A 27,174-nucleotide genomic window follows, 5' to 3' on the forward strand; every position below is an offset into this window, starting at 1 on the left:
GAGGTCAGGCGTTCCAGACCAGTATTGCCAACATGGTGAAACCCCATCTCTACTAAAAATACAAAAATTAGCTAGGCGTGGCAGCAGGCACCTGGAATCCCAGCTACTCAGGAGGCTTAGGCAGGAGAATCGCTTGAACTCGAGAGGTGGAGGTTGCAGTGAGCAGAGATCTTGCCACTGCACTCCAACCTGGGTGACAGAGTGAGACTCTGTCTAAAAAAAAAAAAAAAAAAAAAGAAATCAGTAATCACAGATTCACATAACAAACTGAAATATTTCAAGAATTACCAAAATGTGATACAGAGGTACAAAGTGAGCACATTGTGTTGGAAAAATGGTGCCGATAGGCTTGCTCAATGCAGGCGTTCCCAAAACCTTCAATTTGTAAGAAATGCAATATCTGCAAAGTACAGTAAAGTGAAGCTCAATAAGATGAGGTATGCCTGTATAGTTCCCATTTTCCTTCTTTAAACTCAGCTGATCTTGTTTTGCCAGGCATGTCAATTTATGGAAACACAATCACCTTACCCTTTTAAATTCATATTTTCTTTTTTTCGCTTATTAAGTCCAAGAAAGAGAAACCCAGGGAATTGGTAATCTCAGGAATTTAACATAGTATTGGTGTAATAGGAGAGCCTAGAGAGAAAGCGATAAAGACAGAGAAGTAGCAATAGCTGATTCAAAATTCTGTCATGATGCCTGGTTTCAGCCCCACCACCTTGAAATGTTCATCAAGCATCTATTATCCAGCTTGTGCATAACGACAGCTCATAGCACCAGAGCTACAGGTTCAGATAACAACAAAGGTGATGTGGCAGCTGGCCTACTCTGAGAATGAGAACATAACACACCTCCAAAGTAATAAAATTTCTTATTAAAAGCGAAGATATCTTTAAACAACCCTTCATGTTCCCCCTGAGATTGACAGGCAATTTCAACTGTTTATTTTTATTTAGCTTTGATGAATGCCTCTATTTCATTCAGCTTCATAATAATCTGGTGGTGCTCACTGCTGCTGGCTCCGAGTGAAAGTGTAAGTGGAGGGCGTCATTAGAGGCATTCCATCGCATTCTTGGTGAAATTAGATTCTTTGGAAACTAAATCAAGCCTTAGTTTCACTGAGGGGAAGCTGGACAAGAGGAGAGTAATGTGCAATTGGTTGAATTATCCCTTGCTTTCAAGGCATTAGACAAGGTCAGAAAACCAAAGTTTAAATTATATTTTCACTCATGTGTGCACCGTGTCCGTAATAACTCGTTAATGAGCATATTGATATTTATGCCATGTCTGTTTCCTTTTAGGGATCACATTTTCATTAAATTGTGGGCATACAAATACAGTGCTATTTCGTGAATTGCTTTATTCTCTCTAACTATAAGTAGATTTTAAGTACAGCCTAGCAAATAGTAAATGGGTCCAAAGAAAAAAATTATTTCTGTCTACTCTGTCCTCCCTTCTGATTCAAGTGTTTAGTGGAGTTTCCTAAAGCAGTGGTTCTCTACCTCTCTCCTTCTTTAGGACACACATGCAGGAGTCCAGTCCATTTGTGTGATGCCCTGGTGTCATGCCAGTGCTGAACTGTTCATAATGGAACACAGGAATCTTGCTCATCCTTACTCAAAATCCTCCCGTGACTTCCTATCCTCAGTGAGAATAAAATCAGAAGCTTTAACCTGCCCGCTTGTCTTCCACCTTCATTATAGTCTAGATGACTTCTTTGGCCTTCTTGCTTCTCTGGGGTGTCAAGCATGTTCCCACCTCTCGGCTCTTCTATTTGCATTCCTCCTTACCTGGAAACCGCTTTTCCTCTATTTTCAGATGACTTGTTTTCTTACTATATCAGGTCTCTGCTGAAATGTCATTTACCTGGAGAACTCTCTCCAATGATCCCTTTTAAAATGGTTCATCAACCCCAAGTCATTTTTTACCTCTCACCCGATTTATTTCTACAGGTTGGTTACCTTCATGTGAAATTGACACATATGTGTGTGTCTGTGTGTGAATATATATGCGTGTGTGTATAATTTCAATTAATCTTTTCAGATTTTCCCAATATAAATAAACTTTATAGGGATTTGCCTGTCTTACTCTCTACTGTAACATCAATCTCTGGAGTAGCACCAGGCACATAATAGAGTTCTTCATGCATTTGGGAAATCATGAATGAATAAGAAAAAAACAGGCATGGTGCTGTGGTGGGAATGTTCTAATTATGCTCATTAGATTACCAGCCAAATACCTCTAACTCTGCCCTTCACTCTCTTATTCAAAAAAGCATATATGAACATAATTGAATGGCAGTAATAGCAGAAGAATATCCTTGAATCCTTTGCCATTTGTTCCTTTTTTAAAAACCTTGATCTCAAAGTGTATTTTTTGAATTTCACTGGTAATGATTTACTTCCAGTAGTGATAGCTACATGTTCTAACATCTGTCTCAAAGACCCCATGTTGAGAATGCAAGTGTGCCCAGATCAGGGTTCCAAACTTGTGTTCTCTTCCTTTGTGAACACTTTAATTACATTTGGATTCTTAGGAGATAAAACAAGCAGCATCAAGCATCCAGCACTAGCTCATTGTGAAGCCACTAGGAAATACGCAGATGAGTGAATATGCTACTCTTATTCCAAAACAAGCTGGCCAGGCTGGGTCAGCTCAGAAAAGATGTCAGTCAGTCCCCTTGTGTCTCATTAAAAGGTCTGCCTAGATCAGTGTGCTAAATTTTCCAAAGGCAAGAAACCTGGGGCAATATTTCAGTTGATGCATTTGACATCTCCTTTAAGCATTTCATTCTTTGCAACCGAGGATACAAACATAATGAATAGGGTTTTTTAATGCTAAGAGAAAAAATCGTACATAGGAAGATAAGATATTCTGGGTACAGGAGACATTGCAGCCTTTTCTGTGCATTAGCATTGGTTCAGTGAGTACAGAACTGTGGACATCTGCAACAACCTTGGGTATAGGATTGTCTAGGCAGCTCTCTCAGAGCATGCAATACTCCTCTTTTCACATGCCTGGCACACACATGTAAATGTTTGCAATATTCAAGGAGGTGCTGCCAAGATTTGGTGACAACAGGGCATCGTGGAATCACTGATCTCACATACCTGAAGCGTTGTAAGTATTGACTTAACAATAATTTGGACTGAGGTGTTACTAAACCCTTGAAAGCAAAGCCCCCAAGAATTAAATCTTGCCATAAGAGGGAGCATTTGGCACTTTACCCAAACTAAGTGTTGGTTCAGTCATATTTTTGTACTATCAAAACCTAAGTTAAATTACCACCTAATTAGATGAGTCCTCTTAGGAGCACAAGAGAAAGCAGAGATTGAGAAATCTCTGGGAAAATCCAGTCATTATCACAGAGAGTGACAATGCACTTGTGTGTTTTCTTGAGAAACCAGGTTTCACACACATTTTTTGTATCAATATAGAACATTAAATTTCTAAATTTGGTATTGCTGAGTATTACGGACATTAAGATAAACATGAGTGTGTAGCATTAAAAAATATAAAATGTGTCTGAAGCCACTGTGTCTAAAGAATGGGACATTCAATATAGTTTACATATTAATATATATTATTATACCAAGGTAGTAATACCTTCCTGGAGCACAAATGCATATGATTTGTATGCCAGGTTTTTCCTCTGAGTGTTTGGTTTGATCTCCTCACATAATACTGTCATGTAAACCAGATTCATAATCATCTCAATTCCAGCTGAAGAAACTGAGATCCACAGAAATGAAGTGGCTTGTCCATCTGCTACGTACTAAACACTGAAGTCACAGGTTAGACCCCAAGAAACATTCTTTTTTTTTTTTTTTTTTTTTTGAGATGGAGTTTCACTCTTGTTGCCCAGGCTGGAGTGCAGTGGCATGATCTTGGCTCACTGCAACCTCTGCCTCCTGGGTTCAAGTGATTCTCCTGCCTCAGCCTCCTGAGCAGCTGGGATTACAGGTGCAAGCCACCACACCTGGCTAATTTTTTTTTTTTTTTTTTTAGCAGAGATGGGGTTTCACCATGTTGGTCAGGCTGGTCTCAAACGCCTGACCTCAGATAATCCACCCACCTCGGCCTCCCAAAGTGCTGGGATTACAGCCGTGAGTCACCGTGCCTGGCCCCCAAGAAACATTGTATTTCCCCTTTTGCTTGCAGCAGTTTGTGTTCGCTTTGTGATAAAGGAGAGATAGGCAGATGCATTCCACATTTCTTCCTGTTTACTCAATACATTTCTTATGTAACTTAGATGTTCCTCTTGGTCTGATTTGCGATGCTGGGTGCTTGGTGAGCATGCATGTGGAGGAGAGATATCCTACTGGGTTCCCATGAGTGAGGAGTGCACAGAGGCAGCTGCACCATTTACAGCCTAATTGGCAGCATCATAGATCACAGGATGCCCAAAGTTCACTAGGAGGAGATAAAGATGTCAGAGAGGACCCCTGAAGAGATACATCAAATGCTTCTCCCTTCTGCCTCTCTGGATAACGATTCCGACTGTGTATTGCAGGTTTGGGGTTGTTATGGTGACAGGATGGGAATAACTTGGGAGGAAAAGAGAGAAAATAAGTTGCACAGAAATTCATCTTTAAATCCTTTGGATGTGAGACAGGTTTGAAATGGTGGTAAACCTGGAGGATATACAGGTAGGCATTAGGGTGTAGGGTGAGTGTGGGCATTTTGAGGTTAAGTTTTCAAATTTTTTTATAAAGGCAAGGATGCATAGAGCCTAAGAATGTAAATTCTGACACCAGAAAGTCTTGTTTCAAAGCTAGCTTCCATCATTTACCCACCTGTGCAATCTTGACCTGGTCACTTTACCTCTCTGGACCTGTAAAATGGGGATAATTGTCACATCCATTTTCTAAGCTTGTTTTGAGTATTAAATGAGTTAATGCATGGAAATAATGCCTTGTTCCCAATAAGTGGCCAATGCATTTTGGCTGTCCACTCTTCTGGCTTATCTACTCTTAAGTACTACGTAATAATAAATTCAATGCACTTTTTGCTTCTCCACTTTTACATACTATTATAAAAAGAGTACATAAGATTATTTTGTATTTCCACTGGAGGTAGTGCAGTGTCTGAGACTCATGGAAGCTCTGGAGACTTATCCAGTCCTTTCCTAACTGCATGACTTTAGGCAAGTCACCTAACTTCTCCAAGTTTCAACTTTCTCATGTGTATATTAGAGATATTTGTAGTGGATATCTCATAAACTATTGCTCAAATAAGGGGGTAAGCCCCTTCTAAAGTGCTTAGCACAGTGTCTGTCACCTTGTAAGTACTCAGTTGATGACAGCTGTTTTGATTATTCAAGGAAACTATGACTAGGGAGGTGACAGGATACTGGGAGTGGGGTGAATTAGTCTAATAACATTATTCGCTATTCTGCCTGCAGCATCATTTTTCTTCTAGAATAAGATTTCCCACAGACTAAAGAAAGATAATATATGAATTGTTCCTTTCGCCACTATAAAATACTATTATTAAAAGAGTACATATAAAAAGAATGCATTTGTAAAAAGAATGTCTTTATCACTCTATCATAAGTAATTCTGAATTATGATGATGATTATTGCTATGAGCACAATTAAAAATACTCTACAACTATCACCGGTCAATAGAGAGTGAAAATTACACCATATGCAAAAATAAACTCAGAATAGATTAATAACTTAAATATAAGACATGAAACTATAAAACTACTAGAAGAAAACATACAGGAAACAATCCAGGACACTGGTCTAGGCAAAAATATTATGGTTAAGATTGCAAAAGCAATGACAACAAAAACAAAAGTAGACAAATGAGACCATATTAAACAAAAAAACTGCACAGCAAAGGAAATAATCAACAGAGTGAAGAGACAATCTATTGCATGGGAAAAAATACCTGCCAACTATTCATCTGACAAGGGACTGTATCCAGAATACACAAGGAAGATGACTCAACACCAAAAAAGCCCAAAATAATCGCATTAAAATGTGGGCAGAGGACATGAATAGATGTTTCTCAAAAGAAGACAGACAAACGGCCAACAGGTACATGAAAAATATAATCAACATAATTAATTATTAGGAAAATACTAATCAAAACCACAATGAGATATCATCTTACTGCAATTAGAATGGCTATCATCAAAAAGACAAAAAATAGCAAATACTGATGAGGATGAGGAGAAAGGGGAACTTTGTACACTGTTGGTGGGAATGCAAATTAGCATAACCATTATGGAAAACAGTATAGTGATTTCTCAACAAATTAAAAATAAAACTACCACACAATCCATCAGTCTCACTACCGGGTATTTATCCAAAGGAAAGGAAATCAGCATATCGCCTGCACTTCCTTGTTTATTGCAGCACTATTCACAATAACCAAGATATGGAATCAACCCTCAGTGTCCAACAACAGATTAATGGATAAATAAAATGTGGTATATATACACAGTGTAATACTATTCAGCCATAAATAAAGAAAGAAATCCTGTCATTTGCAGCAACATGGATAGAACTGGAGGTCATTATGTTAAGTAAAATAAGCCAAACACAGAAAGTCAAACATTGCCTGTTCTCACTTATATGTGGGAGCTAAGAAAGTCAATCTCGTAGACAAAGAGAGTAGAATGAGTGTTACCAGAGACTGGGAAGGGAAGTGTGGAATGAAGAGAGGTTAATTAACGGGTACGAACATACAGTTGAATAGAAGGAGTAAGTTCTAGTCTTTGATAGCAGAGTAGGGTGACTATAGTTAACAACAATGTACTGTATATTTCAAAATAGTTAGAAAATATGAAATGTTACCAACACAAAGAAACAATAAAGTTTGACGTGATAGATATTCTAAATATGCTGATTTGGTCATTACATATTGTATGCATGTATCAAAATATCAGATGTACCCCACCAAATATTCACACTTATTACGTATCAATAAAAAAATGATAATCTGGACACGGCTTGTGCCAGAGTAAAGAAATGCTCAAAGAAGAATGGGGACACATTGGAAGGGCACAGGAGCCAACTTAAAGCAACTCTATCTGGTCAAATTTGGTACAATTTGTGCCATCAAAAGAGTAATAACTGTATTATAAGATGTTGCATGAATAAAAGCTCATGAGCGCATAAAACTACTCATAAAAGAAAAAATAATTATAGAGTAGAAAATTATAGATATTGAAATTGATTAAAGTACAGCGTCTTTTAAATCCCAATTACCATCAAAAGTGAAAGCAAATTAAAATTTTATGATTTCATGATCATTACTTAATAATAGTAAATTGTTAGTATGTATAATGCATTATTGTTCATAACCATTGACTGCCTTGCAAAAGGCAGAACATACTTTACTGTTTCAATAGTGTTGGGCTTGGCCATGTGACTTTTTGATCAACAGCAGGTAGTGACAATACACTGGTTCTGAGAAGACACATGAGTCATCTTGGTATTGCCCCTTTCTTGAGCTGCTGTCTTCCTCTATGCCAGCAGCACACCCTAGGGAATGGTTACACATTCATAGGGGTCACGTGGAAACCAACTGGACCAAGCCAAACCTGGCAAAATCACAGCAGACCTGCAGCCACCATGAAACGTGATCAATAAATTAATGTTTGCTTTTGCAAATCGCTGGTATTTAAGGGTTGTTTGTTGCTGCAGCAAAAGTTGAATAATAAATATAGAGTCATTTATACAGAACATGTTATGTGCCCAATATGAGAAAATATGCTTAATGTATACCCAACCCAATATTTAGCTGGCTACACATTAAACATACTCCCTCATTTTGTCCTCTCCCGATTCCTATGGGTTAGGCACTATTATTCCTATTTGGCAGATGAGTGACAGAGTAAATAATGTTGAATAATTTGCTACATAACTTATTAGGGATCAGTTTGGTATTCAACTCAGGACCATTTAATTCCAAAGTCTGGAGTCTTAGACAACATGGTGTACTGCATTCCAAGGATGGAAATTTAGGGAAAACCCTATGTTGACTTTAAAGGTGAAATATGGGTGAATCCCAGCCATTCCATATATTTCAACCATGTAAAACAATGCACATTATATTGTCTGGCCAAATCCAAAGTAAATAATGAATGTTGAGAGACAAAAAAAATTTCTGGGAGCAAACCTTTTGAGAAACAGAATTTACTTAGGTGACTCAGACATATCAAAAATCACACTGAATCAATCCCAAATGATGTACATTCTCACAAAGGAAAGGAGCCAGATTTTTAGTCTAACTCTTCTAGATTCTTAGCCCTGTCTCCACGGCCCTTTCTACATAAATCTTGGCCTTAAGAAAGGCTCCTGGGCCTCCTTGACTTTCTCTTCCTATCCCAGCTTTGAGGATTTCTCTCCATTTGAGAAATGAATAATTCAGAATTAGAAACCCTACATGAGTCCCACCACTCCTCAGCCTCCCAGCTTGCTCATATCCTCATTATGGGAAAAGCTATTCCAAAAGGCAAACAGCTTTTCATAATTGTTATTTAATGGATATTGCCTGCTCCTGGGATTTCTTTCTCAGTATCTATTTGTAATTCAAAGGTCAGCATAATACCACTGGCATACACAAGGATTCTGAGAGATTTGTTCCTCCTGATTGAAATTCAGATACAGAATCCACAGTGACACAGTAGGTTCGTTTAGGAGTCTCTTCTGTGGTATAGGTCACAGTTAGGATGAATCTGACCTCATCTTAATTCTGTGTCTTCACCAGTCACTAAGAAACTGACCTATGAATGTGGAATACGGCCAGGAGCATTTGTTCACTAGCCTGGCATAGCAGGGACGTCAGCAAGTGGAAAAGCTAGGTCTGCTATGGTCATTATCCCTCTCCTTAACTGGCCCTAATATCACCTAAATGGGTTTCTCCTAAAGGTAATTTAAGCAGAAAAAGGTGGCCCCAGAGAATAATTTAGGCCTCATGTATGTACATATTTGCAGGATTTATATGGCAAGCTATGCTTAAATTATTAATGGCAGTCTTATTTCAAGATATTATATATTGAAATATTATTCAACAAGAAAGCTATTTTCCAAGTAGGCATGGATTATGATTATTTATTAGTTTAAAATGCATCCCTTCTTCCCATCTCACCAAACACCACTTCCATTTCAAATAAGCTTGAAGCTCTCACACACTGCAGTTTATGCATAAAGGCTGGCTGCTTAGAAGCACTCATGGCTTGTGATACAAGGGAGTAAAATCCTACCATAAATTTCACAGTATTTATGATAGACGCTTGTTTACTTCAAAAACAGAGCCAAATTAAAAATCAGAAAGGACAAATTCTAGGGCTACCAGCATGGTTTCTATGTTGTGTGCGTGTGTGTCTGTGTGTGTGTGTGTGAGAGAGAGACTTTAGATTTTCTTCTTTCTATTTTTATTTTATAGCATGATATTTCAAGTTCACTGTTGAGGTTATTTCCAATCAAATTGCATTCAACCCTGGAACAATGTATAGGTTGTCAGCATGGATGCCAGTGGAGGGTATAAAACTAACTTCTATAAGGTCATCATAATTCCTCCTCCCCCAGAGAAAATCTAACAGCAATTTTGAGGATAGAGGTTTGAAAGGAGCAGTCAAGAGTATTTGAAATAAAAGCTACAAGAAGAATTCAGATTTTAGAATAGAGCAAGCAAGGTCAAGGGATCAAGTTTCTGTATGAGACCCTGACCTAGATGACAGGGACCACCTGCAACATTCTCCCACCCCCACTGCACTTTCACCCCATCAAGCCCTCAAACTGGATTGCTGATCTTTGTTCAAATAGTAGCTTACACACTGAGACTAAGATGAGTCTGAAGCAGAGGCTAGGCGTTCTGTTTTTTAACATTAAATATATAAAGACTTTGAAAGATGTGACCAAAGAAAGCTGTCTTTTCCTGGAGCTTTTGAAAAAAAAAAAACTAACAGCAACTGCAACTGCCATGCAGAGTGCTTGCCATGTGACGGATAGAAGACCATTAACTGTGTAGTAATCAATCAATTGCACACACATGTGGGTCCCCATGGGACACAACATTTATTATCCAGTTAATCCTTGAAAAAGTGTCTAATCTCACTGTTTCCATTTTTTTCTTCCTGTTCTCACTATCAAACCAATTAGATTTTCACCCTCATCATTTCCCTGTTACTGTTTTTATCAAGATCACCAGGGGCACCTGTGGTAGTAAATCCAATGGTCATTTCTCAGTATTTATCTTTCTTGACCTATCAGCAGCATTTGATGTACTATTCTTTTCAATGATAATGAAGAATGAATGGAAACCTGAGAAGTTTCCTGAGAAATTATAATTAGAATTCTCTTTTTGATGAAAATTGTAAAGATACACTGGCAAAAATAGATAGCAGAATGGGGAGGAAAAAAAAGTACATGACCAGAAATCATGGGCGTGAGATGTGTGGCTGATTAGGGCTGCAGGAAAATCACTGCAAGAGTGATGAGCATTGCTGTTACACTACTTTATCCTATTTACTTGTAGGAAAATTTTAGACTCTATGGGACTATAGTTCTCCCTCTAGGGCTAATTAAATTAAAGCCATCCTCATTTTTGAAAAGGGGAGAATAATAATAGATATGATTATTAAAGTTTATTATGCACTAGGCACTGATTTAAGTGACGTACATACGTTAATTGATTTATTTCTAGGCAATCAGGATTTGTATCCTAATTTTACAGATGGCAAACTGAGGCACAGGGAAGTCAAAAACCTTACCCAAGTTTACCCAACTAGGAAGCAAATGTGCCAGGATTTGGATACTGGGAGAATAATAACCATAATTCCTAAGCCCACAGTGTTTGTAAATACCAACATATCTACTCACTTGAAACTCCTGAGCAATATCCTATAAAGTTGAGACCCACAAAAGTGTTAGGAGCACCAACCCTCCCAACACACAGTTAAAAAAAAAAAATCCATGTATAACTGTTCATTTGCCTAAAACTTAACTCCTAAGAGCCTACTGTTGACCAGAGGCCTTGCCCATAATATAAATGATTGATTAACACAGATTTTGTATATTCTATGTATTAGATACTGTATTCTTTCAATAAAGTAAGCCAAAAAATGTTAAGAAAACCATGAGAAAAATACATTTACAATATTGGACTATATGTACCTGTGCTGTAAGTTTACATTGTCTGTTTATAAGATGAATTGTCTGAAATGGTGGGCAACTACAGTTGCAGGCCTCAGTCTGTGGCACATATCAAGCAATTCAACTTTTTCTTGTAGTGTTGTGACATTTTTCTGCTTCTTTGGAGCACTTCCAGCATCACCAGTGGCACTCTGTATGGGTCCCATGCTGTTATTAAAGGTTTACAGTATTGCACTAAACAGGATGAAAAACACGTGAGAACCATGAGAGGTCACTTTTTACTGAGGTTCACAATTTACTGGAGAGAGGAATTGCTCATGGGGAGGTATTAGTGTCACACCATGTTTTAAGCAGATATTCCTAACACTTAAGTTCCCTGCAATAGGAAGGAGGTGGCTACAAAATTATTACTGTAGTATAGTATGTACAAGAGTTATGATCTGCATCTTTATATTTGTTTACATTTCTCTCTATTGCAAATGGTGCCGTGTATGGTCTGTAAGTGGTTGTGTAAGTTTTTATAAGTTTTAACTTTTTATAATAGATTTGTATATAGCTTATGGTTGTAAGTGATAAAATAGACTAGTATCTACATACATTTTATGCACTCATGACACACAACTTTTTCTTAATTGTTAAAATACTTGTAGGCTATGCAATTCTTCTGTAAGCTTTTCCAAATTCTCACAAATCTCCAAAAATTTACCAATATATGGAAAAAATATTTGCATATAAGTTGACCAACCTAGTTCAAACTTGTGCTGTTCAAAGGTCAACTATGCATGTATTGGGATTCTTTTGGGGGGAGGTAGTTTTTAAAATTTGAGTCTATTTTTAAAACTTCAGCCTACTGATCAAGTGAAGGCATCAGGAAGTGTTTCTGTAAATGGTTGCATAGCATATATTGTAGAGTCTGTGGGCCATGCAGTCACTAATGCAACTATTCCACTCTGCTATAGTGCTAAGGCAACCATAAACAATATGTAAACAAAATGGGCATGATTGTATTTCAATAAAACTTTATTTACCAAAACTGGGGACAGAACCAATTTGGCTTATGGGATGTAGTTTCCTGACCCTTGAATATTGTAGTAGCATGGATGTTGTTGTGTTAAGTAATACTCTGTCTAATAAGAATAGCCCAAAGCTGCTTTATGACTTTAGCAGACAATTCTATTTTGTTCCAATATACCCATGCTTATTTTCTTTATTGAAAACAAAACCCATAATTTTTTAGATGGACATATGACTGCTCAGAATAGACGGCCCCTCATCCACAACCCCTTGCAACAAGCTGTTTCCATATGACAAGTTCTGGCCAATGAGAAATAAGTAAATGTTAACATGCACATCTTCTAGGAATTACCTATAAAAGAAGATAATCTCCTCTTTCTTGTGGGTTAATATATGGATGGACTGTCTGGAGTTCCAGCAGTTACCTTGGACCATGTCACCTATAGAATAAAACCACACATAATATAGCAGAGAGATCAAAGAAAACTAAGCTCTTCAACATAGGGCACCAAGATATCCTCGATCTAGACTTCTTTTATATGAAAGAGAAATAAGCCTCTATTTTTATTAGCTTGCTACTAGTTGGGTTTTCAATCACACTCAGCCTAATCTAATCTTTCCTGATGCAATGACCGGGTATCAAGTACATCACTCAGTTGCACTTGTTCCAAAATATCGGGAAATGCCAGGATGAGAAGGGGCTGGGACCTCAGAAAATGGCATGGAACTTGACATTGTAAAACCTGAATCTGCCACTGAATGTGTGATCCTGGATAAGCTGCTTCAACATCACTGCTAGTTTCCTCACTAATAAGATAGGGTTAGCTCCAGCTAATTTGCAGGTGTACTATGAAAGAAAAATGAAATAAAATATGTGAAGGTGAGAGACAATTATTTACTCCAATATTGGTAGAATATATGTGTATTTAAATATGTATATAAATGTGTCTGTAACTACATAATTTTTATGATAATAGATATAAATATATATGTATGTATATATACATATAGAAGGACAGAAACAACACTGATGTATTAACATTAGTTACCTTGGCAGGGTAAGAGTGAATATAGAATGAAGGGAGATTTTTAATTAGACCTTTATATAGCTATGTATTTATTACAATAAATTTACTTACAAATCAAAATAACGAATGTAAATAAGCTATATATTCTTACATATAATACATAACATATAATGTAAATATATATAAATGTAGCTTAGCATAACATCATACAAATTTGAGGCTCATGTTTCTTGAAGCTGGATATGAAAAACAATAAGAACCATCAGTTTTGGAAATAATTATTTTTTTGATCATAAGTGGAGGAAAGAATGTAGAAGGAGGAAAATTTTAGAGAACTTGACCAAGGAGCACTCTTACAAATAAGGCTGATCTGAATATATTCCAACCATGCTGTAAGATTTAACGATTTTCTGAAGGTGCAAAATATCTTTTAGCTCTCTGTACATTGACCTATACTGTTTTGTTTTAACCTGTGCTATTTCTTGCTTAAAAATCTTTTGCGTATCTGTTAACTCAAACTCCTTTTGCTTTTCAAAGCTTTTTTCAGCTCTCCCAAGCAGAATACATTTCTTCTTGAATATATATTTATATAGTCTTAGAGGCTCCATCTTACTTTGGAATAAAGTAGTATTTTTAGTTTAATGGGGATACCATGGAAGGTCATAAGAAGACAAAGAACAATGAGTCTACTTTAACAGGATCCCACTAACTTCTCTGTGGAGAACAGATATAATGGGGCAAGGTCAAAAGCATAGAATCAGGGGAATTGCAATTTCTCTGGTGAGGGGTGGTGGTGACTTGGGTGATGGTGATGGTGAGACGTGGTCTGATGATGGATATATTTTAAAGACAACTGGAAATTAATATGCCTAATTATACACTATAAATATATAAATATATCCTCCATACACGATAAACATATTTGTTTTACCATCTCATCATTATTTATTTATATACTTTTATTCCAAAGTAAGATGGGGCCTCTAAGACATTTTCTGTTTACCATTCATTCATTCAAAACATTTTTGTGAGTGCCTCCCACACCTCAGGCACTGTTTCACATTCAGGGGTTATCATAGTATACAAATAGACAAGCATCCTCTTTTCATGAAGCTTACATTTCACTAGGGGAGACAAAAATACCGATAAAAAGTAAAACACATAAAAAAAGTCAGATGGTGATAAGGACGAAAAGAAGGATCATTATATGGGAAGTGGGCAAGGAGGTGCTTTTTAGATAGAATATTCAGAAAAGACATCTCTGGTGAGATGTTACTTGCCCAGGGAGCTCAGTAAACAAAAGTGTGGGCTTTATGGGGGAGAAAAAACCTTGATGCAGGAGCATATGGTCAGGCTAAAATAACTGCAAGTAAGTTGAAAAGACTACAGTGAATGTGGCGAGAAGTCATTGCACGTGAATTCAGAGGACGAGAATCGAGATTGTTCAGGGACTGCTAGGTCATGGTAAGGATTTTGCCTTATTTTTAGTTTAATGGGAATACTATGGCGGGTCATAAGAAGACAAAGAACAACCAGTCGACTTTAACAGGATCCCAATGACTTCCCTGTGGAGAATAGACATAAAGTGGCAAGGTCAAAAACATAGAATCAGGGAGATTGCAATTGCTCTAGTGAGGGGTGATGGTGAGTTGGGTGACGTTGATGGTGAGACGTGGTCTGATGATGGGTGTATTTTAAAGACAACTAGAAATTAATATATTCAATTATAGGAAAATATTTAATATATTATTGTGGGAATAATTAATTATTTTAATAAATGATTAAAAATTAGAGCCAGAGAGTCTTATCATTTAAGGGATGATTAAATAATAATTCAGTTCCTAAATGAGGACTCATCAAAGAAGTAAAAAGGATGTTGTGTGTTCCTTGGATTCTTGTTTAAAAGTTACAATTTCTTTTTTTTAGAAAACTGAAGTTTATAGTGTCAAGAGCAAAGGCTTTAAAAAGCAGGACTGGGGAAGACTTTATGCTATATTTCTAAGTTTTAAAACAATAGTGAATTATGATACTGAGAGTATGACTCAGGTGATTTAGAAGTTAGTGATGATGTAAAGAAAGCAAGATCATTTTTACTTAATACAACTGAAAACATAGCTTTTATTAACAAGAAACAAACTCATCAAAAAATTTACAGAATCTTGATATCTGTGATGCTAGAGAGAAAAATATTCTGAGTATTTGTACACTCTTTTAGATGATATAATATATCTTTGAATAACACATGAATATGTTAATACTATGTAAATGATGTTTTACTGGCTTTCTGGTTAAAAAGGGTAATGCAGCTACATTTGATCATGATGGGCTATTTTGTTAGTAGGATTTTTAAGTTTCTGTGAATCATTTTAAGAGATTACATAAAAGAAAAATATGAAAGCTGTACAAATGATCAAAATCTCACATTATTCTTAGAGAAAAGGAGTACTGGTCTAAATAGAAAACTTTCAGAAATATGTTTTCTAAATTACTGCCAAATACTATCCTTTACATAATTTTTAAGTCTGTAATGCACAGGCAGTCAGATTCTGGATCATGATGATTGTTTAGAAACCAGAATTGTTCTGAAAAATCGTATTTGAATGCCATTTTAGGGAGTGATCCTCTCTCTCCCCACACAAACCTGCATGGTCTTGTTTAAAAGGAATTTCTGCTTCTTTTAGAATAATGTAACAAATAACTTGGAGCCTCCTCTGTGCCTCCACAAGCACTCTTCTCCAAAGGAAGGTAGTGACATGGGATAGTGAGACTGAGAAAAGTGTAATGCACAGAGCCTGGGCTTTCTTCCTGCCCTCTGCACACACTTTTCTCTCTTCCTCATAACAAAATTCCTGGGTGATGATCTGTATATTGGTCATTACTATGGGGAAGGTTGAGTGGCAAGAAGTCCATTTGATCATGTTTCCAAGCCATGGCCTCTACTCAAACACCACTACTGTTAATCTCCATCTATTTGATACCTGAGATTATCTCTCAATTGGCTCAGTTCTCAAGGTGGGTATGAGGGTTAGTTTTATGTGTCAACTGGGCTGGGCCTCAGTGCCCAGATATGTGGTCACACAATATACTGATGTTTCCATGAGGGTGTTTTCAGATAAGATTGACATTTAAATCTGTGGATTTTGAGTAAAGCAGGTTATTCTCTATAAAGTGGATGAACCTCTTGCAATCCATTGAAGGCCTGAATAGAAAAAAGACTGACCCCCCTGAGCAAGAAGGAATTCTGCAGCAGATGGCCTTCAGATTTAAAAGGAAACAGTGGGTCTTCCCTCTGTCTCTAACTTGCCAGGCCACCCTGCAGATTTTGGGCTTGCCAGCCCCCATGATTGATGAGCCAATTTTACATAGCATATGTGTGTGTGTGTGTGTGTGTGTGTGTGAATACATATGTATGTATATGTATAGTATGAATGTATATAAATGTATATATACATATGAATTCACATACACATATGTATATGGACACAGAGAGAGAAATTTATTGATTCTTATTCTCCAGAGAACACTAACACAGGGTTACTCAGGGATAGAGGGACTTAAATTAATTATTCCTCCAATCAGAGTAGACAATATTTTCAAAGTATCAATAGAAGAATCACTTGCTTGTATTATAAACCTAAGCAACAAATCTAAAGTCTTCTACATGGTACCAACATGTCTGAGATCAAAGATATTCTTAAGGGACCATATGCCTTTATTTCAAAAACACATTAAGTAGTCTTTGCACAAAACCATGTTATTGTGATAAAGTGATTCAGCTAGATCATGAGGCTAAAAATCATAAGTCCAGATTAGATATAATGTTCAGCCACTGCAGCAAGTAGGGTGGACATCTCAGGTTTCCCCAAACCCTATTTTGATTAACACATGTCATAAATGTTGTAAATGACTCAAGAGTTACATTTTAGATCAACGTAAAAAGACTTTAATGGATCTACCAAATGGTGATTAGTGAAAGGAGGACATATGGGAAAAAATCTAAAAAATGTGTCTGGTAGAAAGGGGGAATGAAAGAAAGGGAAATAGCCCTGATTCCATTACCCATTGCTGTTCAAGTAAACACCCCAAAACTTAGTGTCTTTAAACAAACAAACAAAAAACTATTTTATTTGCTTACAGTTCCCAATTTGGGCTAGGTTCTGCTGGATGGTTCTTCTGCTGGTCTTGCCAGTGGTTACTCGTGTGGCTTTATTCAGCTGATGGGTCAGTTAGGGGCTTGAATTGGCTGGGCCACTGAGTTTTTTGAGCTCATGTCTTTCTATAATATAGTTAGGATCTCTCTGTCTCTCTCTCTCCCTCTCTCTCTCTCTCTCTCTCTCTGTGTGTGTGTGTGTGTGTGTCTAGTGAGACACAGGGTGTCTCTATTAAGGTAATAGACTTTCTCACATGGTTGCTCGGGGCTTTCTAGACAACAAAAGCAGAAGCTACTAGACTTTTTTAAAGCTTAGTCCTGGAATTGGCACAGTGCATTTTCTGCTTCCCTCTATTGGTCAGGGAGGCTGCCCATATTCAAGAGGAGGGCACTACACAAGGAAGGGCATGATTACCAGGAGGCATGGTTTATTAGAAGTCACTTACATAACAGACTGCCACAAACCCTAAATCATTTATACCTAAAAACCTTAGTAATTGATTTGGGTGTAGATAAGCCTATGCTTTAAGTAGATTTAAATGTTGCTAAATTAAATTTAATATTATAAATGAATAGAGACTTTTCTAGGAGCCTTGATATTATTTGACACTATAAAATGCAGGAATGGTGCAAAGCGCTTTATATTATGTATTTTTCCTTAGTTCTTTTTATTATTTGTTTGTTTGAGACAGGGTCTCACTCTGTCACTCAGGCTAGAGTGCAGTGGCAGGATCTTGGTTCATTGCAGGCTTGACCTCCTGGGCTCAAGCAGTCCTCCCATGTTAGCCTCCCAAGTAGCAGGGACTGAAGCTGCACACCACCACACCCAGCTAATTAAAAAAATTTTTGGAGACAGAGCCTCACTATGTTGCCCAGAATGGTCTCAAACCTCTGGCTTCAAGCAATCCTCCTGCCTTGGCCTTCCAAAGTGCTAGGATTTCAGGAATGGGGCACCACATCCAGCCTCCTATTTTCTTTAGTTCTTATATCACCTATTGATAGGTGTTCAAATATTAGCCCCATTTACAGATGAGGAATTGGTTCAATAATGCTGAAAACTTGTTCAAGGTCACATAACAGAGCCCATATTCAAACTAAACCAGTTTTACTCCAAAGCAAGCCTTTTAACTCAGCTCCTCTAACTGTAATAGTCTTAAAAATCTGGTTTCCAAAATTTTAAGGGTCTACTACCATGAAGTCAAATGATTCTCTTTTCTAAGGCTGATTGAACACCTTTCCACTGTAGCCTAATACAAGAAAGATGAGGATCCTGAATTAAACTCCACAGCTGTGTTTACATTTCATAGAAAGTTGTTTCCTAGGTAAAAAGGCATGCATTAGTAAATATCTCACCACCTACTGCAGTGACCTCTCTAAGACTCTAATAAGAAAGAAGCCTGCCCATATTAATCACTTTTAAAAGGAACCTGTTTCTGGACCATTATATGGAAGTATATTCTCATGTATTACACTCTTCAAATTCTTCTTGAGGCAAAGGGAATGTATCTCAGCTAACTTTGGACTCTTCATAATATGAATCATAGTCAGGTGTAATATTTTATGTATCTATACTAATGGTGATAAGCTCTGTGGAGTCAGAGAATGTGTTATACTCCGTGGATCCTCCAACTTTGAACACCGTATGAGAACCAAGCAAGAGCTCAATGAACATTTGTTGAATTAATGTTTGATGGTGACAAAAATAGCTACATATTTTTCTATCTGTGTTAGCAAGCAGTGCCACTCAGGATCATTTCCCTCATTCTAAATGATCGATTCTGCCACCCGAGCAGAAACACAATGAGCTGATGCAGATGAATTTAAGAAGCCTTTGAGGACCTCTCTGCCATGGAATGTTGCCTGATAGAATCCAATGCTGCATGCTGTCAGATATGAATTATTCATTGACACTTCACTCCTACATCATTATACCTTTCATTCTGCTGTGTCTGCACAGATAGGATTGATTCACACATCATACCCGGTAACATTTATAATCAGAAAGACTAGAAACATTTTCACAGAGAAGAAAACATGTAAGAATACACTTAGGATAATCACACTAGTAATTGGTTCTTCAGCTTCCACCTAAGCGAGAGATGTGCTGGAAGAAAAAAAAATGTGTTGCTTTTTGTCAAAATAGTCATTGTTTAAACAGTAATTCCCAAATAGAAACACCTACTTTCACACAGGCCTAGGAAATATGAATCATTTTGTGAAATCTGACACCATATGTTCTAAAATAGGGTACTTTGCTGGCAATGATTGCAAAGCACTGGCTTGGAAAATCTACACATAGGATCATTCCAACCATGGAAATGTATGAATCAAGAACACTGTTCTGAATTAATTATCATTGTGTGTATGTTTGTATGTGTGTGAGAGTGTCTGTGTGTCTGTGTGTTGTTTGTATTTTTCATGGGAAATAAACTCTTGATTAAGCATTAGATACACACCCACCCGCCTCCCCACAAACACACACACACACGCACACACATATTCTTATACAAAACAAAGGAGCAGAAATAAAATCAGAACCAATCCTGGATTTAAAGAAAATGTGATAGACCCATTCCACTTCTTCCTTTAATTTCCGTTCTGTTTATTCAAATAACTGTTCATTGAGGAACTGCTTTGTGCCATATAGATTGTGAGGTACTGGAAGTAGAGTGATGAGCAGGATAGATAGGGTGCTTGCTCCATGAAGCTCAGTCTTATAACCACAGCATGTATTTAACCTAGTATATCTCCTTAAAGTTTATTTTCATTGTGTCCTAGGAAGTTTTACAATCTTTCACATAATAAGTGCAAGGTAAACTACATTTAATGAATAAAATTCATAAAATTTACTGCTATAGAAATAATTTCAGTTCATAAATTTCAGATATTACAAGTTTGTAAATACTGATCAGAACATGATTATTTATGCTACTGGCCAATGTGTCTGATGAACACAGAGATTCCAATAAAGATGAAAATGTAAGAATTCAAGGTGGTGAAATAGAGCAACAATGATAAAAATATATTAATGATATTTATTTGAAGCTAAATCACAAACAAAGGTCAGCATAATCATTTAGTTGGGAGGGGATATTTTAAAACACAAGCAGAAAAGCAACATTCCACCTTATCTATATGGACATTTAAAAAATGCTTATGGTGAAAATCTGCTCATTTAAGGTGTGTACTGTAGCATTCTATTACTACCATTTATTATAAAAGATAAAAATATTGGATACTGAAGCAGTTTCAGTAGATTTTGCTGAAACACATAATAGAGCTAGAGACAAATGTTTTGTGCCCAACCTTTATAAATAAGGAGTGAGAAAAGGCAGAAATGTTTGAGCAGCCCATTTGGTACTGTCTGGTTGGGCTCTTCTTTACTTCTGTAGCTTTGACTCCCACCATTCCCACCCTTCAGTCCCACTGGCTTCCTTCAGTCCCCCAAATGCTCTCTGCTCTCACCCACTAAAGAACTTTTGCATATGCTATGTCTTCTGGCAGAAATATTCTACCTACCCCCTGTATTAGTCCATTCTCACATTGCTATAAAGAACTACCTGAGATTGGGTAATTTATAAAGAAAAAAGGCTTAGTTGACTCATGGTTCAACAGAAAGCATGGCTGGGGAAGCCTCAGGAAACTTTCAATCATGGCAGAAGGCAAAGGGGAAGCAGGAACATCTTACATGGCCAGAAGAGAAGGAGGAGAGGGAAGGGGAAGGTGCTACACACTTTTAAACAACCAGATCTCATAAGAACTTGCTATGATAGGAAGATCAAGGGTTTGGAAATCAGCCCCCATGATCAAAACACCACCCACCAGACCCCTCCTCCAACACTGGAGATAACAGTTCAGCATGAGATTTGGGCAGGGACACAAATAAAAACGTACCATTCTGCCCCCAGCCCCTCCAACATCTCATGTCCTTCATGATTGCAAAATACAATCATCCCATCCCAACAGTTCCCCAAAGTCTTAAATCATTTCAGCATTACCTCAAAAATCTACAGTCCAAAATCTCATCTGAGACAAGGTAAGTCCCTTTCACCTATGAGCCTGTAAAGTGAAAAGCAAGTTAGTTACTTCCAAGATACAATGGTGGGTACAGGCATTGGGTATACACACACATTCCAAATGAGAGAAATCAGCCAAAACAAAACAGCTACAGGCCTCACGCAACTCCAAAACCCAGCAAGGGAGTGGTTAAATCTTAAAGGTCGAAAATAATCTCCTTTGACTCCATGTCTCACATCCAGGCCACACTGATGCATGGGGTGGGCTTTCATGGCCTTGGGCATCTCCACCCCTATGGATCTGCAGGGTACAGCCCCCTCAGCTGCTTTCCTGGACTGGCATTGAGTGCCTGTGGCTTTTCCAGGTGCATAATGCAAGCTGTCAGTGGATCTACCATTCTGAGGTCTGGAGGACAGTGGCCCTCTTCTCATAGCTCCACTAGGTAGTGCCCTGGTGGGCACTCTGTGTAGGGGCTGCAATCCCACATTTTTCCTCTACATTGCCCTAGTAGAAGTTCTCCATGAGGGCTCTGTCACTGTAGCAGACTTCTGCCTAGACATCCAGGCATTTCCATACACCCTCTGAAATCTAGGCAGAGACTCTCAAGTCTCAACTCTTGCCCTCTGCACACCCACAGGCTTAACATCACATGGAAGCCATCAAGTCTTATGGGTTGTACCCTCTGGAGCAGTAGCCTGAGATGTATCTGGGGTCCTTTTAGCCATGGCTGGAGCTGGAGCTGCTGGGATGCAGGGAACAGCATCGTAAGGTTTTACAGGACAGTAGGGCCCTGGGCCCAGCCTGCAAAACCATTCTTCTCTCCTAGCCCTCTGGGTTTGTGACAGGAGGAGTTGCTTCCTTCAAGGCATTTTTTCCCATTGTCTTGGCCATTAACATTTGACTTCTTTTTACTTATGCAAATTTCTGCAACTCACCTGAATTCCTCCCCAGAAAATGGGTTTTTCTTTTCTACCACATGGCTGGGCTACAAATTTTCCACTTTTATTCTCTGCTTCCCTTTAAAATATAAGTTCCAGTTCTAGATCACTTATTTGCTCACAAAGATAAGCATAGGTTGCTAGAAGCAGCCAGGTCACTTCTTGAACATTTTACTGCTTAGAAATTTCTTCTGCCAGATATCCTGAATCATCACTCTGTGGTTCAAATTTCCATAGATCTCTAGGGTAGGAGCACAATGCCTCCAACCTCTTTGCTAATGCATAAGAAAAGTGACCTTTGCTTTACTTCCCAATAAGTTCCTCATCTCCATCTAAGACCTTTTCAGCCTAGACTTCGTTGATGATATTACTAACAGCATTTTGGTCACAATAATTCAACAAGTCTCTAGGAAGTTCCAAACTTTCCCTCATATTCCTGTTTTCTTTTAAGTCATCCACACTTTTCCAACCTCTGCCCATTAACCAGTTCCAAAGTCACCTCCACATTTTTGGGTATCTTTATAGGAATGCCCCACTCCCAGTACCAATTTTCTGTATTAGTCAGTTATCTCATTGCTATAAAGAACCACCTGAGACTGGGTAACTTATAACGAAAAGAGGTTTAACTGACTCACAGTTTTGCATGCTGTAAAGGAAGCATAGCTAGAGAGGCCTCAGGAACTTTACAATTGTAGTAGAAGGTAAAGGGGAAGCAGCTCATCTTACATGGCTGGAGAAGGAGGAAAAGAGATGGAGGGTAGGTGCTACACATTTATAAACAACCAGATCTCATGAGAACTCACTCACTATCATCAGAACAGCAAAGGGGAAGTCTACCTCCATGATCCAATCACCTCCCACCAGGCCCTTCCTTCAACATGAGATTTGAGCTGGAACACAAATCCAAACCATATCACCCCCTACACATACACACACCACACACACACTCTTTCAACCAGGTGGCTCCCAGGCATCCTTCAGATTTCACAGCACACACCACTCCCCTTGGAAACCATTTCTTAACTGCCATGATTATGGAGAATCTCCATGCTTTCACAGCGCCATGAACTTCTCCATGGCATTTATGGCAGCCCTGATTTGAACATATACATAACACATACATAAATACAATTTTACGTATAAAATTAATTTCAAGTAAAGTGCTTTATATAATTGTATACAAATATATAAGTATTTTGCATTACAAAGGGTTTACTGCAAACCTATCACATAGTAGATTCTTAATGTAGGTTTACTGAAGAAACAAGTGAATGAGTTGAAAGGGAGATACATTAGGGAAATCAGATAGTATTATTCTAAATTTTGAGGACCAAGTATTTTTGCACTTTTAGTATTTTTTTAGAACAATAATTTGATCATTTTTACTACCCTGGGTTGCAAATACATTAATTTCTCCCAAAATAGAATTAGGAACTTGGAAGGAAATTTATTTTTTGAAAGCTATTAAACAGAAGTGGCAATATTCTTATATATATAAAAAATATATATTTATATATTACATATATATTATATATGTAAAATGATGGTTATTGAGATAATAGAAAAGATTATTCTTCTGCACTATAACCAATTACCACTACTAACCATCAATGAAAATATACTAGAGAAACCGATGGATCTGCTTCCTTCACTCCCACTTTGTTCTTCAATCCTTGGTCATTCTGTTTACTTGGACTTCACTTCCTACTTGGCTGTCTAAGAGTGATAAAGAGCATGGGCCTGGAATTCTGGCAGAGCTGGGTTCAAATCATGGCTCCGTCAGCATACTCTACCCCCAAACTTCTTCACCTCTCAGGTTTCTAATATATAACATAAGAATAAAAATTATACATCATAGTTCTTGTGTTTAATGAGTTAACATATATAAATTGCTTGGCACATTTCTGGCATTAGTATTAATATTAATTATTAATATTAATTAATAGTCATCAATATTAATGATTTTATTCAATATTAATATCGAATATTATTTTATTTATTCAATATTAATTAATATTAAATATTATTTTATTTATTCAATATTAATTAATATTAAATATTATTTTATTTATTCAATATTAATTAATATTAAATATTATTTTATTTATTCAATATTGATTAATATTAATTAATTATTAGTACTGGAGGGTTTTTTGTATCATTATTATTCTCACCCTTGTCTTAATTTCTCTTTCTCTGGTCTTTAGCATAGGTTTGGCTCTTCTGATTTTCACACTCAGTCTTCCTGTGGGCATAGGGTTTCTACTATGCTCTTTCTGATCACGAATGCTCCAGGTAGCAATCCACACATGCTAATGTCCTGTTTAGGCTTCTTCTGGACCACACTTAACTCAATATTATTTTTCTTTCTTGATTTGATTCACTTGCAACTCTACTGTGTTTGTATTTTGTGTACTTTTGTAAGCCTCCTTAAATCTTTCTGAAATTTCATGGGGACTTACCCACCCTACTAGCCTGCAGCACCCAGCAGCATCCCCTAGCATTAATCTGCTCACTTAGTCCTCCTGCTGGTGGCTAGATCCTCTGCCTGGGGCAGGTCAGAAAAGTGGGAAATGGCAGAATTTTTTGAGAGGCGTGGCCCCAGGAGCACTATCTCTGGGTTAAAGTTCTAACATAACAGGTCTTGTTTCTTTGTCTCTGGTCTTTTTTCTTTGTTTCTCACATGCTTTTATATTGCTCTGAGACTGTTCATCAAATCCACTCATCAAAACTTTGTGGAAAACACAATTGTTTCAAGAGTTTGCTAGAGCCTCTGAATCCCACAATCCCATAATGCACATCTCCAAACAACTGATCATTTGTTGAGGACAATTTAGGGTATTAAAACAGTCATTGTGCAGGGAGGAATTTTGGGGCTTCAAACCTCTCGGGATCTTTAAGGCCATATTTTATATCCTATAAATCCATCTGGTCCTGGGCCCTAAACACAGATAATATATACTTTTGCCCTTTTGTTTGCTGAAGAAGCCATATTTCAGAATAACCCAATGGGCAATAATGATTATTTCCTCTATCTTTTTTAACTTATTAACTCATTTTGTCATTGCTTTATAAAAGCTAAGTCCAGAGTTAGCAATTGCTTGGTGATTTTGGTACAGTCTGATTAGATAATTCTGGCTTAAAGTAACCTGTTCCTCAACAGTCGGTTTGTTTTCCCCAACCATGCAAATATTCATTCCTTTCTGACTTGATAGCAATAGACACACTTTGGTGAAAGAAAGCTGTGGGAGAAGCTGTTCCTTGGAAAGCAATAGCAGGCTGCACTCTTCACCAAGCCTGGCAGGCTGCTGCCCACTATTCTATTACAAGCACATTCATTTCAGTCGGTCAGTGCACTGTCCTTTGTAAACTAAAGAGTATAATTTCTTAGATATAAAAAGAAGGCAGAAATCAACCAGCAGGAAATTGAACTGAGGCACTGGGAAATTTAAGAGAAAATTGTATTATTTCTTTCTGTTTTAATACAATGGAAAAACCAATCATAAGAAATAACATTCTCTTGGGGCCAAGTAGGGAAAGGACAGCTATGTAAAAGTACTAAGTCAGATGATCAGTCTCTAGAAATGCTTATGACACACAGAGACAGACACACATCCCCTGGCTTATTTGCAGATGTTAATTTTAGGTTATTTTTATGCAGTACAGCTCCTTTTATTTCCTAACCAATTTACTCAACTCTGGGAAAAGTCCCTATGTAGAGTGGAACAATTATTAGGATAATTATAGTAAAACGTATACTAAATAAATTTTCTGCTAGGCAGATTAAAAATAAGATCCACTCTGATTTGCTATTGTTGCATGTGAATTATGAGTTTATAAACATGGAATTTTGGTATTTTGATAAGTATATATTTAATAGATAAATAATGCATACATATACATGTGTAATGTTGCATATATATATTTACACAGACACTATCATAAGCCCACAAATCTCTCATCATGAGAAATCAGACCAATATTATGTTAAATTCTAATGTGTCCGTACCTCTTTTAATGCTAAAAAAAGTAATTTTATTGATAGTGTAGAAGTATAAAGCTTAGTTGTCTTCTTTCAAAATTCTCTTCTATTAAAATGTGGGCTGAGAGGAAAGAAGAAGCCACCTACATTTTGTCTCTAGGAGCCAAGAAAATTATGCTTTAGATATTGCCCATAGTTTTAGAGATAAAGTCCAACTCTCACCTTAGGCATAAAGTCCTTCATGATCTAGCACCTGCTTTTTCTCTAGCTGCTTTGGCACATGGGACCCTTCACCGTAAGTACAACCTGATGCCGTCTTCAAAATCTGAAATGCTATTTCATACCCTTTTCACATGCTTTTCTGAGTGGGATGTAATCGTTTTTTGGACAGCTAAGCTAAAATTGTAATTCAAAATTAATCTCTTCTGGTTTTCACATCCCTTATATTTTCTGCTATCTCTCTCTCCTACAAGGAGAGTTCTTAGAGTTCAGGAACTTCATCTGCAATGATCTTGTATTTCCTGACACCATTTTGGCACAGAGGGAAGTCTCTACAAGTGTTTATTGAGTAAAAGAATAAATGACTGATTGACAACGAACTTCCTCATTTCTCTTCCGAAAGCCTTTAGCAGCATCTGATGCTTGTTAACATAGATATGTCCAAGGAGGAACAACTTCTGGTTATTTATAACTCATTGTGAATACAATAAATATGTGATTACACTGAGTTAGAGTCACAGGAGGCAGGACTACGAGAGCACTGAGAAACTGAAGAATAGGAGGGCTAGGCAACCACCAATGGCAGGAAATAACAGCAAGGAGAGGTCTGGGAAACAAAGACAATTTTCCTACAGAAGACTACTTTTTGCTAGAGTCAGCCAAGCTTATGAGCATATAGTTCATATTTAAATCTAAATATTTTAGAATGTAT

The 27,174-nt window shown here is 37.3% G+C and overlaps 1 protein-coding gene across 11 annotated transcripts in view; it reads right to left on the bottom strand.

Annotated features, from left to right (window-relative positions):
• The window catches only part of GRIK1 (glutamate ionotropic receptor kainate type subunit 1), a 404,073-nt gene that overhangs the window by 271,237 nt on the left and 105,662 nt on the right, over positions 1-27,174 (bottom strand). The window lies entirely within an intron of this gene.

Source organism: Pongo abelii, chromosome 22 (genome assembly GCF_028885655.2).
Source record: "Pongo abelii isolate AG06213 chromosome 22, NHGRI_mPonAbe1-v2.0_pri, whole genome shotgun sequence".
NCBI classification, from domain to species: Eukaryota; Metazoa; Chordata; class Mammalia; order Primates; family Hominidae; genus Pongo; species Pongo abelii.